The 16,750-nt window shown below is 47.0% G+C and overlaps 1 protein-coding gene across 1 annotated transcript in view; it reads left to right on the top strand.

Moving 5' to 3' along the window:
* Positions 1 to 16,750, top strand: part of Plxna2 (plexin A2) — a 189,581-nt gene that overhangs the window by 7,110 nt on the left and 165,721 nt on the right. The window lies entirely within an intron of this gene.

The following is a 16,750-nucleotide window of genomic DNA, read 5'->3' as shown; positions in this document are numbered from 1 at the left end:
ATGGATCTTGTTGCTAAGAGCCTAGAACAAATGTTGGATATAGTGTCTGGTGGTTATGTGACACTTAGGTGACAAGCCACATACCTCTCTTTTCTCACAACCCCAGACTCAGCCCTCCCTACCATCTCACCCAAACCTGAGCTTCTAGAAGGAAGTAGATATCTTCTCCCATGCCTCTCCCTGGGCACCTCTGCCAGCTGGAGGTAACAGGCTGTCTGGGGTTGGCAGCAAGGGAACCCTCTGGCACAGCAGGCTGAAGCCAACAGCTTGTACCTACTTGTCTTGTGCTTAGGGTGTGGAGAGAGAGCTCGCAGTCTGGTTCATTATGTGGGATTATAGCAGCTGCATTCTTTCCGGTCCCAGATAATCCCCTTTTCCCAAGCTTACCCTGCTGCCACCTCAACACCAGTCCGGCACCTGTGGATCCAGGCTCCTGCAGACCTCCCTGTCTCTCACCCTTTGATGTTGACATCACCCCTAGAGCTCTTTCCTCCTAATCCATTTAGAGCCTTAGGAGGGATGTGGTTTGGGAATGTGGAATCTGGGAGGCAGAACACTTCCAGGCTCTTCTTGCACTGACTTCACTGCAGAGGAGGTGAGATCCGGGCCTGGGTTGCTGATAAAGTGCTGAACCTTCCAGACCTCTCTGCTTCTCGTGATACCAAAAGCTCTTCAGCCATTTTTTTTTCTCACTCTTGGGAAAGGTCCTTGCTTGCTTCTGTCCTCTCCTTTCCCTTGTCCCTGGGACTGGGGACTCGACTTTGGCCCCTCTGCACATGGGAGAGAGAATATGTGTGGTCCTTCCACACTTGCTTTCCCAAAACGGGGAGAGGAAAGAGGTTGGTTTGAGGATGGTCCACTAAGGGTGAAAAAGTAGCATGTTCTACGGAAAGCCTGATGCTGGCCACACCGCTGCACAGCCAGGCTCATCCCATCCACTTGGGCAAACGGTACCTGGCACAGGTACAGAGACATTGGGTCCAGGGGTCTGGTGGGGTTAAAAATCAAGCATATCCAGTCTTTATCAGGCAATGGACCCTGTGATTCAGACACTTGACTAGTGGGTAGGTTCCTGCCAGAGACTGTCTACATCACAGCAGCAACCACAGTGAAGCTGGTGCTCAGCCCACCCCCTCTCCCCCGACTCTTTTCTTTCTTCTTCCATCATTGGCCTAGGCTATCTCCTTTATTTTCTGGAAAGTTCTATTAAAAGATTACCATCCTCTATGCTCATCTGTTCTTTTTCCTCTTCCTTAATCCCTTCACCAAGTGTTCATTCATAAAATTGGCCTCCAAACTGATAATTACAACCATTCTCGCCCAATATACTTCTTTTTCAGCAGGGTAAGTGGGCTCAGAGAAGAGATCTGAGGCAAGTTGCTTCCTGTTCTGGCTCCCGACTTGGCTCCCTTTTTACCTAAAGAAGCAGTGATAGAAGGGGCTGGGAAGGTGGCTCAGTGGTAGAGCGCTTGCCTCGCATGCATGAGGCCCTGGGTTCGATTCCTCAGCACCACATAAACAGAAAAAGCCGGAAGTGGCGCTGTGGCTCAAGTGGTAAAGCGCTGGCCTTGAGCTGAAGAGCTGAGGGACAGCGCCCAGGCCCAGAGTTCAGGCCCCACAACCGACCAAAAAAAAAGAAGCAGTGATGGAGCTCAGGTCTAGGCTTGCTATAGAGCTATATAGAGTTCATCCAGGGGTTAGTGCCTCCATTCTATCCAGCCCAACAACTGAATTAAGAGATCAGTGTTTTCTGAATGGACGGACCAATGATTGAGTAAAGGAAGAATGATCTAGCCAGACTTCAAAGGGACCCTTATGCCGACTTCTTGCATCTCTATTCTCTGTGTGTCTCACGTGGCACATGGGGTGCTGCTTGGCACCTTTCCAAGCCACAGACCCACGCTGGCCAAGTTGTCTCAGCCCTGTAGGAACCCAGGTGGACAAGTCACCGTGAAAGCAAGTCAACGGGTTCAAGGGGCAAGTCGGGGGAGGAGGGGCGTGGCTACGCATAGCTTGTTCCAACCTGCAAGATGTCTGCTCTTTCTCACTGTGTTGGGGTTTTTTTCCCCCACTTTTGGCTGTTTTTATGAGCTTATAGGGCAATTCACCTTTCCTTTCCACCCACACTCCTCTGAGGCGCCTAAAATTCACACTCAGACTTCCCCCCCCCTTCCCGGCTTCCCTGCTTACCCAGCCACTTGCCCCCACCCTCTACAGAGAAACAACCCATGAGGAATTTATGGAATGTCCCCAGGAAACCCCTACTATGGGCTAAGCCCCATGGTTCTTTCAACACAGGAAGAAAAATTTTAAAAAAAAAAAAAAAAAGCTAAGAGTTTAGAGTAAGGGAGGGAAGCTGGGTGCGTCAGAGCTACTCATTTCTTCCCTGCCTGGCCCAGCGTCTGTTAGATTGTTGGGCCCTTATCCGCAGTGGCCCCAGAGGGACAGCATGTCCCTGTGTGGGGAAGTGGAGCAGAACTAGAGGCTCTCTAGAAGTGGCATGACCATGAGGTGTTCTGAGGCTCTGGGTCACATACTTGCTCATTCACAGGAAATACAAAGGCCAGGCCACTGCCCTCTGAGCCACAGGCAGGTGGGAAGAACTCATGGTCAAATAAGGGTAAGACCTCAATGCCAAGACTCACAGCTCTTGCACTGGACTAAGCTCTGTGTTGTAGGTGGTAAGGTAGGCAGAAATGTGCCATTGGCTGGAATAACTTGAGGAAACGGGATCAATCTTCAAGGCTTTCTTGAGGAGGAAGAACACCAGAGTCTGCTTAGAGAGGATGACACCGATCAGATGAGTTGAGAATAAGAGAGAAGAGGAATCTAGGTCTTTACTACTACTACTACTACACATGTACACACCCACGTGTAGTACCATGTGAGTACTAAGTCTTGAACTCAGAGCCTGGATGTCGTCCTTTAGCTTTTTTTCTACTCAAAGCTGGCACTCTACCTCTTGAACTACATCTCCACTTCTGGCTTTTTGATGGATCATTGGAGCTAAGAGTAGGGACTTTCCTGTCTGGTCTGACTTCATACTGTGATCCTCAGATCTCAGCCTGCTGAACAGCTAGGATAATAGGCATGAGCCACCTGTTCCCAGCAGATCCTGCATCTGGTATGTGATCATGAGAAGGTAGAAACACCACAATGCCAGAGGAATCTGGAAGGCTTGGGACAGTTGGAGGTGAGGTAGAATCATGGCTCTAAACTCTGAGACGGTTGAGTGGACCCTGGGATTTGAGAGGACCCTAAAGTGAGCCTCAGGAAAACGAATAGTTATCAGGCTAATAGATGAGCAGTTTTCCAGGTCTCGAGCCTCTGTGACTCTACCTTGTAGTAGAAGCCACTTTTTAAGAGTGTTGAGCAAACCCAAGTGCACGGTGAGCCGGGGTGGTAAGGGTGTGGCACGTGCCAAGTGGAGCATATTTTAAAGGGATGTTAAACCGAAGGAAAGTAGAACATAAGATAGCTTCCTTCGGAGAATGTAATTTACTAAGCACTTGCGTGTCAGGTGCTCCTTTAGAGAGCTTTGTACCTATTGACTCATTTAATCTTGATGTAGCTCTTATCAAGTTAAGTGCCCATGTCACCTCCGTTTTACCGATGAGGAAATAGAGGCAAAGGAAGGGAAAGAAATTCATCCTCAGACACAGAGCAAGTGAATGAAAGCTCCTGGCCTTGTCTGTACGTTTAGTCTTCAAGGCTGTGGAAGATACACTAGACATTCATTGTGACCCCATAGGTCAGAAGGAGCAGGGCTAACGACTAGAAATGACCACAAAGTAGTTTTCCTCTTCACGTAAGGAAAAAAGTTTAATAGAAACTTTGGCTAAATTGGCTAATAGGCCAAATTATCCATGGATGGAAAGAATCGGCTCGAGAGAGCATGAGCCCCTTAGTCATGGAAATACCCATTCAGGCATGCTGCAGAGGCATCCTGCACCAAACCACAATATCCCTTCCGGATGCCACTAGCTGTCTCCTTGGTGGAGGTGGGTAGCAAGGAGGACAGGCAGTGCCAGAGAAGAGGCACCAAGAGAGAAAAACCAGGGCACCCTAACTGTGAGCCTTGAAGTAGAGACAGGGTTGAGCCTACACTCAGCATGGCAGAAGACCCCTGAGAGTCAAAGGAGCGATCTTGGGTACAGACAGGGCAGGACAAATACAAAGATGATGGGTGCCAGTGGCAAGATGTAGGGGAGACATCCCACCTGGATACAAACAGAGCAGGCAATGGGGGACTATGGCTGAGGCACATGCTGCAGCTATGCGTAAGCAGGTGGGAGAAAGAATCGTGGTCAGAGCGAGAAACTCAGTTCAAATAAGTTTCCAGGTTCCAGGGAGGAGTCAAGGCATCAATTCCAGCATAAGTCATGGGTGTGGCAGGGAAGGGGTTGTGCTGAATATGAAGAAAACATAAATGCAGATGAGTGGAAGGCTTCAGGTTTGCTTTCCTCCTATCATGGGCAAGCTGCCGAAGCTCCTGCCTCTACTTTCATTTCACATCCTTGCAGAGCTTCTCGAAAAAGCTGGAAATAGTGCTCTGCTTTGGTTCCCCATCCCCTTGATCACAGGGGCCTTAATCAGTAATGGGAGTGGCTGGTTCTCTGCTCCCTACCCCCTTAGAAAGCTTCAAACACTGAGAATAGTGCGTTCCTCACACCCCACAGCATTTGATACAAAAGCAACCACCATGACATCCATCCCTCTGGCGATGCGCAGATCCTTTGGAGTGGGGACCTTCTTTTTTGTGTTTCTCTCATCTCCTTCCCTAGATCTAACACCTCTCACCTATTAGGGGCTCATGAAACTGATCACAAATGCCTTACCCTTGTTTGCAGTGATTGAAATGGAGTCAGGTGCCAAGAGTGACTCTTGTTCTGATGGGGCTGTTTGGAAAGAATGATGTGTCGGGCAGGTCAGTTGGGATGGCCTAGGAGTGAAGGAGACAGAGAATATCTGGTAGGTTACCAGAAAGGGGAATGAGAGGCATGCTGCACTCTGACACACCTGCTTAGAGGAAGAAGAGGATAGAATTTACATGACTGCCCAGAGACTCCTTAAATCTCGGCATATACAGCTCTCTGCCTCAGCTAGCTCACACACAGATTGACCTGTAGCACACAGGCAGGAATGGAGGTCCAGGAAATCAGCTTCCATACCAGACCTCAATGTATAGGATTCCTGGACACGCACATGCTGATACTGGGGCTTGAACTCAGGGCCTGGATGCACTTCGTTAGCTTCTTCACTCAAAGGCTGGTGCTCTAACACTTGAACCAGAGCTCCACTTCAAGCATTTTGCTGGTTGATTGGAGATGAGATCTCACAGACTTCGCGACCCCAGGAAAAGTGGTGTGAGTCACCAGTGCCCTGCTTCTGTAAAATTCTCCTCAGAGCAATTCTTTCAGCCTCCCCAGAGGGGCGCACTGATGCAGGGTCTCCAGTGTTCAGCCCACAGGAAGTCTTGAAGGGCCCCATCGTATTATTCTCTTTGTAATGCAATGATTTATTATGCAAAGCCTGGAAAACGGTGAGCTTCTTGCAGTAGCAGGAGTCTTTTTCCAAGCCTGCACATTAGAGTTCACAAGACACTGTTTTCCGTGGCCCTTTCTGTATTTCTCGAATACTTCACCTAAGTCCAGAGACTGCCCAAGCTTGTACATTCACTTCAACCCTCCATTGGGAATGTTGGCTTTGGCCTATAGGCTTTTATCCTAAACAACCAGAAGTTCCTAACCTGTTACTTGGCTCCCCTCATTGGGTGGAGCTGCCTTGGCCGACAGAAGGCGGAGTTGGATGAAAAATCTGAGAACCAGGCCTTCCGCCCTGTGCCAGTCCCGCCAAACAATGGCTACTCCTTGCTCAAAGTGGAAATGATTCATTCGTTTCTCAGTGTGAACCCTTGAATGAATAAACAGTCTGGATGTGGGGTCTAATTCTAGGAGACCCAGGGAGCTGTCCCCAGACGTTGATTCTCTGATCTGATAACCCTGGCTCCCCAGGCATCTCAGTGATGGTAGGGCTGGGGAGAGTGGGGAGAAGATGCTCTCTCTCCTTCCTCCGAGCCTACATCATCTCAGAGGTGGGACAGTGGCTGGGCGAGCTCACCACCACATCCCTGGTAATGAGTTTGGCTCCCTGCCCAGGTTCCCGCCGCCAAACTCGCTGTTTGTTTTGTTGTTTTATAGGCCTCTTGGGTCCCCAGAACTGGTCTTTGGAAAGCTGGGAAAGCTGCATTTGGTTGGCACAGGGAAGGAGACATACTTAAAGAAGCTATCCCCCCTCCCAACACACATACACACACACACACACACACACACACACACACCAGCACATCCTTCTGCTTGACTATGGCAGGTGGAACCTGGGACATTGGTTCCAGAACCCCTGGTGACTCTAATCTCCAACAGCCATCCCCAACCAGGGTAACTAAGGACTCATTTATTTGGGCAGCTTCTTATATAATTCAATCTTAAAAACTTGTTGTTGTTTTGTTGTTGGTTGTGGGGCCTGAACTCTGGGCCTGGGCACTGTCCTTCAACTCTTCAGCTCAACACTAGCGCTCTACCACTTGAGCCACAGCGCCACTTCCAGCTTTTTCTGCTTATGTGGCACTGAGGAATCGAACCCAGGACCTCATGCATGCAAGGCGAGCACTCTACCACTGAGCCACCTTCCTAGCCCACATCTTAAACAATTTTTGTTTGAAAGATCCAGCAGAGTGTTCAGATGGCTGTTTACAGTCCAAGATTGAACTGTGCTTCGGGGACAGAAGGTCAGAGCAAGGGATTCAAGCTCACAGAGTCTAAGTGACCCAAATAGGTCAGAACATTTTTTTTAAGAGGCTGAGGTACGAGTGTTAGAGGTCTCATTTTCAGGAAAGAGCAACTAGGTATAGGTTTGCCCTTTAGGCCATTAAACCTTGTCTTCCTGCAATATCCCTTGCCTTCAAGTAGGAACCAATTTGCATAACAAAAATTTATCTGAGAACTGGGCACTGGTGGCTCAGGCTTGTAATCCTAGCTACTCAGGAGACAGATCTGAGGATGGTGATATGAAGCCAGCTTGGGGCAGAAAAATCTGTGAGAGTCTTCTCTTCAATTAACCACCAAAAAGCTGGAAGTGGAGCTGTGGCTCAAGTGGTAGAACACTAGCCTTGAACAAAAAAAGCTCAGGAACCGCACCCAGGCCCTGAATTCAAGCCGCAGGACTACTGCCAAAAAAAAAATTGTTTGAGTTAGTTGGAGCTGGTGGCTCACACCTGTAATCCTCATTAATCAAGAGGCTGAGATCTAAGAATCCCAGTTTGAAGCCTAGGCAGGAATGTCTATGAGTCTCTTCTGCCCAATTAACCACCCCCCCCAAAAAAAAACCCAGAAATTGGTTCAAGTGGTAAAGTGACAATCCTGAGCAAAAAAGCTAAAGGGCGGTGTTTAAGCTCTGAGTTCAGGTCCCAGTACTGTAACATACACACAAACTCTCTCTCTCTCACACATACACACACAAACACACACACACACACACACACACAATTATGAGCTTATGAGATTTGGTCATGACTTTAGCTTGATAACAGTGTGATCTCTGAGCTTCCAGTGTCCTTACTCTATAGAGTAAGGATAATTCTTACACCTCTGCCTTATGAGATTGTGATGAGGTATAAATGAAACAATTTGCTTTTGAACTAATTTTTTATTGGATATCTACTATGTGCCAGGGTGAACAAACAATCAAAAGTTCCTGTCTTGATGGGCATTTTAATGTGGGAAAATAGACAAAAGCCATAGGTAACCACAATATAACACGTTTAGCAGCTGATAAACATAATAAAGCATAAGGAGTAACTCATACAATGCATGGAATCTGTTGGAGCTGGAGCACACAGGCACTAAATATAACTACCATTACTTAAGTCGTGGGCCTCATTTTTCTCTCTCTGTACAGTAAGGTAGCCATAAATACGTTACATATTCGTTGTGAGGATTAAATAAGATCATGTTAAATAAAAAAAGGTAATTAATATAGTACTTGGCACAAAAGTGTCCTCTATTATTACTAACATCAAGAGTCTTTCCCCACATCCTAATTCTTCCCTGGCTCCCTGGGGTAGGGACTCGGTCTTTTGAGTGAGGTGTTTGCAAAGTCAGATAGAGGAAGAGGATCCTGCTCCCTGCCCCCCCAGCCCTGAATCATGGGGGGAAAAAAAACATTTCCAAGACCAGCCAAGCTAAGCTGAACTAATCTAATCCCACTGGACTTTGGCATCCAGTTGCATTAGTCACCAGTGAGAGCTTCCAGAGTACCATATCACAAAACAATATGTTCTTACCCCCCTCCCCAGGGCGGAGTTGGGGGAAGTGTGGGTTCCGCTCTTGCAGCTTCGCAGAGTTGAGTAAACCAGCACCATTCTCTCCCTGGGCCTGCACTCTAGCCAACCACAATATCCTGGTGCTACACAGCTCTGCCTCCCATGGGCTGTGTGATCTGATAGGGAACTTAACTACTGATGTTTGCCTTTCCAGATTGCTATGCACATCCAACATGGTGGGGAGGACCTGTCAAATACCTAATACAGAGACCAATGCACTATAGGTTCTTAGCCAATGGTAGGCAATGATGCTATTGACCTTTTCACTTACTAGTGTGACTTCTCTTACCATTGCTATTGATCTGCGGTTATTGCTGTGTTCCCCCGCACACATACAGGTTCAAATTCTCTTTGTTCTAATAAGCTTATTAATCTCAATTATTTTCAGATGGCATTGCTGACTTTCAGAGAGATTATGCACTTATCTGAGATCACGTGGCATACCAGGGGAAGATATGAGAATTAGAGCCAGGTTCATAAATATTTCAGGGTGGAAATGGGCCAAGCCTACACTTTGGTCATTTGCATAATTGAAGATGATCAAGCCACTGGAACAGCTATTTGTATCTTCTTCGTACGTCCTTCTATGCAGGGAACCAGCAGATCATAGGTGCAAGGTGATGATCATGAACCTGAGGTTCCGTCCTTCTGTTTTCCTTCCTGGGATTCTACTCTAACCTAGCCTCAGCCTTCAGAAAGGTCATTAGGTTCCAAGGTGAGGCAGAAGTTCAGGAGCTGGTAGCACTGATGTCCCAGTCAGCCTGCTCTCTTTTACACTTTGTCCTGGGCTCTACTCTATGCAAAGGCTTCGTGCTACCTGCTGAGTGTCCCTAAATAACCTAGCAGGAAGCATGGTGTTAATGGGCCTTAGAAACAAGTCGGGAATCATCCAACCTGAGTACTCAGAGCAGTACCATTGGCTAAGCAACAGGAGAAGCTGGGGAGTTGGGATCCTATAGAGGAATGAGGTCCCCCAGGAGAGACAATCGACAGAATCAAGCAAGGTTAGGAGCCTTGCTATAAAGGTATGTCATAAAGAACACCGTAATGAGGACCTCAAAAAATTGATCTAGCCTACACTAGCTTAAGGACCTGTGATGTGTATTGTTCCATTGTTTTATAGGTGAGGCGCCAAAGCCTAGACAGGTTGAGTGACTGATTGGCTCAAAATCAGTGAGGTTCTTAGTAACAGGAAAAGTCTAGAACCTAAGTGCCAGAGGCCCTTACCTATACTGTATGAGAGAAAACTCCTACTGTACATGTAAAAGTGACCTCTGTTTCTCTCTGGCCTGCAAGCATTTCCTCAGCAGAACCTAACATTGATCTCAAGCTCATTCTCTCAGGACAGGAGTCCACCTGAGTTGTGACCAACCCTGACTCTTCAGGCTTGCTCTGGGATGGGGTGCCCTGCTTCTCTGACTCTTCCGTGTTCATGTCTGGGAGTCTTACCAGAGCCTGTCCAATGAAGAGGCTACTCAACCACATAATGCTTGCCCTGGGGGTAAGAGGTCTGAAAGTCGGAACATTAAATTGAAGACTCAAATTTTCCACATCAGTCTTCTCCCTAGGTATGTTGCTATTTGCCTACGATAAACATAAGCATCCACTATGTGCTAAACCCTGATCAAAGTGTTTTGGGGGATGCCACATCACTCTTTATTATAGGGTAAGAAATAGTACGATGTCCATTCTGCCTATGAACACATTGATCCTTAACCAAGTTGTCAGAATCCCATAGCTATTAGTTCAATATCTAGGGATTTGACAGACACAGACCTCTGTGTCTCCATCCTTTTTAACCACTCAGACCTCCATTGGACTTCCCCAAGATTCCATCCATCCATCTTCAACCCCCACCCCGGCCCTGTGCTTCAGAGAGCTGTGAGAGATGCAGGCGAGAAGCATGGAAGGGGGCTCACATTATGGACTCTGTTTAGTAAAGACACCCTGGAAACACGGAACATGGCAGCTGTCACCTTGGCACATGCTGCCTGGCGTCATTCTCTTCGGGCCTCTTCTTGGGGTCACAATGGATGGGGTGGCAGCCTTTTGTGCCACACACAGTCCCCAGCTGACTCCACTTTCTTCAGGCATCATTGTGTGCCCTGAGCTTTCTGAAAGGGAGACAAAAGAGTGTTGCTGACAAGGCCAAAAGCTGCTGTGTCTGAAGCGTAAGGCTTAGACCCATCACCCATGCATCCCTTGGAGCCCCTGGGCTCTTCTTCAAAGACATTGTCTGGGATCTTTTGTGTGCCAGTCATACCCATTTAGAGCTGGCTGGGCAAAGGTTTCAGAGGAGAGGAGGAGAACACTGAGAAAATGGAGTCATTTTGATCTGGCAAAATTGAAAGAGACATTAATGCAATAGTTAACGGCCGACCACTGCTAGGGGGATGGGCTCGAATGCTCGTTCTCTGTTTATGGGACTTATGCAATTCCATCAATATTGATGCCTGATGCCTTTGATTCTGACACTAATCATTGCTATGAATTAAATTTGCAGCCATATAATTAGGATTGCTATTAATAGGGCCCTGAGCTAAGCATCACGATGCAGCATGTCTTTTTCTTGATAGAAAATGGCATCCTTGGAACTGTGCTAATGGGGCGCACCTGGGATTTGCCAGGAATGATGTGAAAATTATACATTCTATATTTGTATTGGGCCTTTTACAGAAATGCCACTGAACCAAGGTGAGACTTGGGGAGTCCTGTCTAACAGGTCTGGACAGCAGTCAGGCATCTGCTGTTAAAGTCTTTAGAAAAGAACACTACAGAGTCAACTATGGCTGCTCGTGGTCAAGCTCCAGCTTCTAGTACTATTCTACTTAGATTCAATGACTAGAGACTATGGACATTTCTTTCTCAGACTTGAAGGCAGATTTGAGCTAAATGAAAAACAACAACAATAACAAAATGCCTCCACATATCCTAAGCCTATTTGTCAGGAAGGGCCGGCCCCTTAGAGCCAGTTGGGTCTCATTTCTAGGTGGGTGGTTGAGTAAGATCCCCACTCACAGCTAATCCCACAGAGAATCTGCCCACTGCACACATGGAAGAGTGCATGCTGCGTGGGCCCTTGTTGAGATGTTTTGCTAGGCAAACTTGAAGCATGAGTTACTGGAGATCCCAGTTCTTCTCTGGAGACTTTCTATGTCCCTCTCACCCTCAGCCTAAGTATGGTGTGTCGTACATACAAAACTATTTAACCCTTTCCTGACAGTGACCCAGGTGATAACCTCCCCCACTTCACCACATGAAATGAAAATGTTTACCTGTTCACACCAGAGATGCATTAGTCCCTGCTCTTTTGAACTTCAGACTGAAAATAATTTTTTCTTCCAAATAATCACTTATTGACTTTTTTCCTGTGTTTTCATCTTTTGGGGGTTTATTGTAAGGAAACGATGGATTGAGTTCAAGTTCTCACTCTATTATTTACTAAGAGTGTGAACCTGGGCTGTTAATTAACCTTTGGGAAATGCAGGGTTGGGAGTTGCTTACCTTTCCTTTTTGTATCTCCTTCCTGAGGATTCTGAGGAGGCGCAGTGTGTATCTGAATGTCTTCGCTCAGGCGCTATACTGAATGAGGATACTACTGTCTTCAGGACTGTTACGTACCTCTAGCATCTGCCCCACACGTACCTTGCATATATATATGTAAGTCTGTGCTTCGAAGCAAATGTTCAGTGAGGTAACAGTGGGTCTAGGGTCACTAGGTACTTCTGTCTTTAAAACTCCTCAAATGATGTGTGTGGTTGAGCCTTCAATACCTGTGTGTGTGTGTGTGTGTGTGTGTGTGTGTGTGTGTGTGTGTGTGTTTGCTTAATTACCAGTCAAGTGTTATTCTTCATATCTGAGGTTGAACAGGGATGAAGGTGATTGTTGGGTGATTGTTGGTATTGCTGCTGTTCTGGATCCCACATTCACTTTCTTTTCTTTTTTTTTTGGGGGGGGTCCAGTCGTGGGGCCTGAACTCTGGGCCTGGGTGCTGTCCCTCAGCTTTTCACCTCAAGGCTAGCACTCTACCACTTGAGCCACAGCGCCACTTCCGGGTTGTTTCTTTTTGCTTATGTGGTGCTGAGGAATCGAACCCAGGGCCTTGTGCATGCAAGGCAAGCACTCTACCACTGAGCCACCTTCCCAGCCCCACATTCACTTTCATCAATCTTATAATGTTGGAAGTTAGCTCGATGTTGGGTGCATTCATAGCCCGATACACATTCAGTCTACACTATGCATAAGTACACACACCTCCTTTGGTTATCTTGTCACTTGCAAGATCTTGGATACTACAGCCAAACCCTCTCAAGTCTTGGCTCACCCTTCAAGGCAGTATTATGCACCCACAGGTCCTTCTCCTTTCCTCTACCTAGACTTTCCAGTTACACTACCCCTCTTAAAATCATAAAAAGTCATATAGCTTCAGTCTCAGACAGATTGGTGGCATCCCCAGACAAATGGTCATAGACAGAGAAATGGAGGGGAAGAAAACTATGCCCACCCCACCCCCACCGCCACCATCAAATCAAAGAAATAAAAAACCTGTCTCCTTGGTGCCTCCCCAATATTTATGTCTGAGCTCAGCAGACACCCCTGGGCTACAGCCAGTCTGTGTATTAGCATTAGTCCATTACGCTTTTTATGATGCATGTTGCCCACCCCCCTCCCCCCATGCGGCATTTTATGACTGTCCTTTTCATTTCTGGAAAGAGCTTCATAGAATGGCAGATGCCTGCATTTCCCCCACTCTTTGGGGAGCTATTTGTAGGCAGTCTGTCCCAGGCCATAAACAACGGGAGATAAACCACAGCCACTGGCAATAAAGGCAACCAAGGCCAAGGAGGTGCACGAAATGGGGAGGGGGTATGCTGGGTGATGTCTGTTCCCAGCCCAGGGCCTGGTGTACCTGGGGTAGATGCCACTCACATGTGGGTGAGTGACTGGGGCTGAAGTGGGTGGGACCTTTCCACATCTCCATGAAATCTAGAGTGGAATCTGATCACCTTCAGCATGTAAGTCTCCTCATCTGTGCCACCCACCCTTTATAACTATCATCAGAACCACTGAAGTTTCCAGTCCGGAGACCAGGGCTTCTTTTGGTTGGCATCATTTTATTCCTTCCTGTTCCCGTTTGCTGCATAGATTACCATGTGCCGCTCACATTCCTGAACAACTTCGAGCAAGTGTCTCCTCTGTGATCCAAAGTCCTTGCGACGACCACCCTGTCCCTTTATCTCTCCCCTCTACAAGCCTCTTTCCCCTGCCTGGTGCCCAAGACCAAGTCTTGCTGATCTAACACCACTACTTCTGGCATGTTGCAACTGCAGTCTGAGCTGAGAGCTGGTAGTTCACACCTCTCGTCCTACCTACTCAGGAGGCTGAGATGGGAGGATTATGATTCAAAGTCAGCCCAAGCAGAAAAGTCTGTGAGACTCTTTACTCAAATTGATCACCCAAAAACCAGAAGTGGAGCTGTGGCTAAAGTGGTAGAACACTAGCCTTGAGTGAAAAAGCTCAGAGACAGCTCTCAGGCCCTGCATTAAGCCTCAGTGTCTGGATCAGGCCAAATAACAATAACCAAAACCCATCAGCCTGAACTCTGGTGGCTGTAGCAGTCATATTTATTTATCTCAGCTTTTGAGCTAGACCCATAAGCAAGTTCATTTGTGACCCTGTAAGATACAGCACCTGAAGCTAGCTTTGCTCTATAAAAGGCACCCTTGGGAGAAGAAAACCAAATTCTGCATGAATAATTGGTCTGGTGGAGATTTCAGAGTCTCCCTACACACACATGCCAAACCAAAGCAAAAAATTGGTTATAGGGGGTGGAGAAGGAAGACTGGAATCCATCCTGTATAATTACTACAGAGAATAAGTTTCTTTCTCATCACCCCAGCTCTCTGGCAGGACATAGAGAGGGGAGGAGAGAGGGGTGTCCTACTACTTCTCCTTATTTGGTTTTGGACTCCCCATCAAATGGAAATGCGCAGATAAAAGTGATGTACATTTAAAATGTATGTACACATCAGACTGCTGAAGATAGTAGCTATTATACTGCGTGTGTGTTTTTTGCAGTAAGCTGCTAAATTATTTATTGGTCACTAGGCTTTAATCTCATAAACCTGCCTGCAGGCCCCAGCGCCGGCAGCCTGAGCACTGCATAAAAAACCTACGTTGGCTGGCTGCACGCGAGCACTCCGGTGACTCTCGGCTAGAGATGGTTCAGTCTCCCTTGGCCTTTCCCCCCAGATCAGCTCATTAACAGCAGGCACACCCTATGAAGAACCTGCTCGTTTTCCCATCCCTGCAAACTTGGAAATTGATTTGCATGCTGTAGCAGACAGAGGCCCCAACCTGAGCACGCAGCATGGAGGGGCAGGGACTGCAGGAAGAGGCTACTGCCAGTGCTTCCTGCCTCGCTCAGGAAAGGGAGACTCCAATGAGTAAGTAAATGACTTCAAGGCCACAGGTCATTGTCAGATTGGCCAGAACTAAGTACCCTAAGCACCTCTGACCCCTTGTCCTCTGAACTTTGACCCTGGGCAATTTTTTTTTTTAACTTTGGGTCTCAATTTGCCTCTTTTAGGAAAATTGGTGTGTGTGTGTGTGTGCGTGTGTGTGTGTGTGTGCGTGTGTGTGTGTGTGTGTGTGTGTGTGTGTGCTGATACTGGGGTTTGTACTCAGTGCCTAGGTGCTGTTTCTTTGTTTGCTCAAAGCTGGTGCTCTACTACTTGAGCCATACCTCCACTTCCACTTTTTATATTTTTTATTTTACTTATTTATTTATTTATTTTGCTGGTAAATTGTTGCTAAACATCTTCACAAGACTTTCTTGTCCAATGTCTAACCTGGCTTTGGACTGTGATCCGCAGATCTCAGCCTTTTGAGTAGCTGTGATTACAGATGTGAGCCACCATTGCCTAGTGTAAACATGATTTTTCTTACCTTCCCTGGCTCCCAGGACTGAGCACACCTGTCTGGATATGAATCTCCTGATCATTCTTTAAATGCCAAGATAATAATAACACCCTTAAGCTTGTGTCAGAGTTTAATTTATGTAAAGAGATTCATGTATAAATCACCCATTTTGAGCTCCTGTTGTAATCTTAGCAACCCCCTGTAATCTTAGGGAAAAAAGAAATTGGACCAGAGGAGCCAAGTGACATTCACAGTAATGACAGAATGCCCACCCTCAGTCCTCTTCACTCTCCATACAGATGTCATTTTACTACCTTGGCCCTGGGGAGAAACTGAGGCATATATCATCTCCAGTAGCAGCTCCCTGTGTGGAGTGAGAGCTGCCAGGGTTAACCTCTATGTGCTTGATTTAGAAATCCAGCCAATTCTATAGAGTCAGGCCTTCCAAACTCAGACTTTAGCCGTCTTGGGTCAAAGAAAGCAATGGCAGTCCTGTCCGGGTTCATATTCACTGTGCTGAGTAGAACCTTCCAGAAGGTAGGCAGGCTTGAGAGGAAGGCTGTGCACAGGACTTTTACCTTATGTTCCAAGACTCAGGGGCTCCTTTACCCAAAACAATGTTTTGTATGTAAATATTTGCATGCAAAATATTGTTCTACATAGTGAGCCCACTGCTTTCAAAAGATCCTCACGGCTGTGAGTTGTCAGTGGTTTTGAGACAGTTTGCACCTTTGGGGCTGAAGGGTGACTGACCATTCCCATCTCCAGCCCACCCTCGTTCAATCAAGACATCTTATAAGATTTTTTTTTTTGTTAATTCATTTACAGAGGTTCACGTGACAGGTGATGAAATGTTGTGTTTGCCTGATGATCATGTGATATATGTCCCCCAGGGAACCGTACTGGCCAGCTGCACACATACACAGACACACCTACATGCATTCCAGGTACCCAAAGCTGGTGTCGCAGGGAACAGATCAAGTTAAATTGAAAGAGGTCAGATGGTGGCCAAGATGTGTAAAAGACTGAATGTATGAGAAATACACAGGCCAGTGTCCAACACAGAGTAAAAATGCCCACTCAGTGCTACTTCTTGTATTATGAATGTCCTTGTTCTTTGCTCTATCTTCTTCTCTCTCACTTAGAATCTTCAACAACTTCTCTTTAAAGAGAAAGAAAGAAGAGAGGGAGATTGGGGAGGAAAGAAAGGCAAGCATCCTGGGGGCAGAAGCCATGTTTGGGCCTTGGTTTTCAGGAATCTTTCTTATGTGAGCCCCAAAGGCATTGAAGGTACCTGCTGTGTCTCTGAGTGAAGTCAGACTTTGGGAGTTCCTTCTGGTGCTGGCCATAGGCAGAAGATGGGGTACTTTGGCAGCATGCCTAGGACCCCAGCAATCACATCTCACACACGGAAATTCAAGCAGTCACTATGGCAGCCCCATTGCTCTG

The sequence above is a fragment of the Dipodomys ordii genome, unplaced genomic scaffold (assembly GCF_000151885.1).
Source record: "Dipodomys ordii isolate 6190 unplaced genomic scaffold, Dord_2.0 Scaffold35, whole genome shotgun sequence".
Taxonomy (NCBI): Eukaryota; Metazoa; Chordata; class Mammalia; order Rodentia; family Heteromyidae; genus Dipodomys; species Dipodomys ordii.
This window is presented reverse-complemented; position numbering and strand designations above follow the sequence as displayed.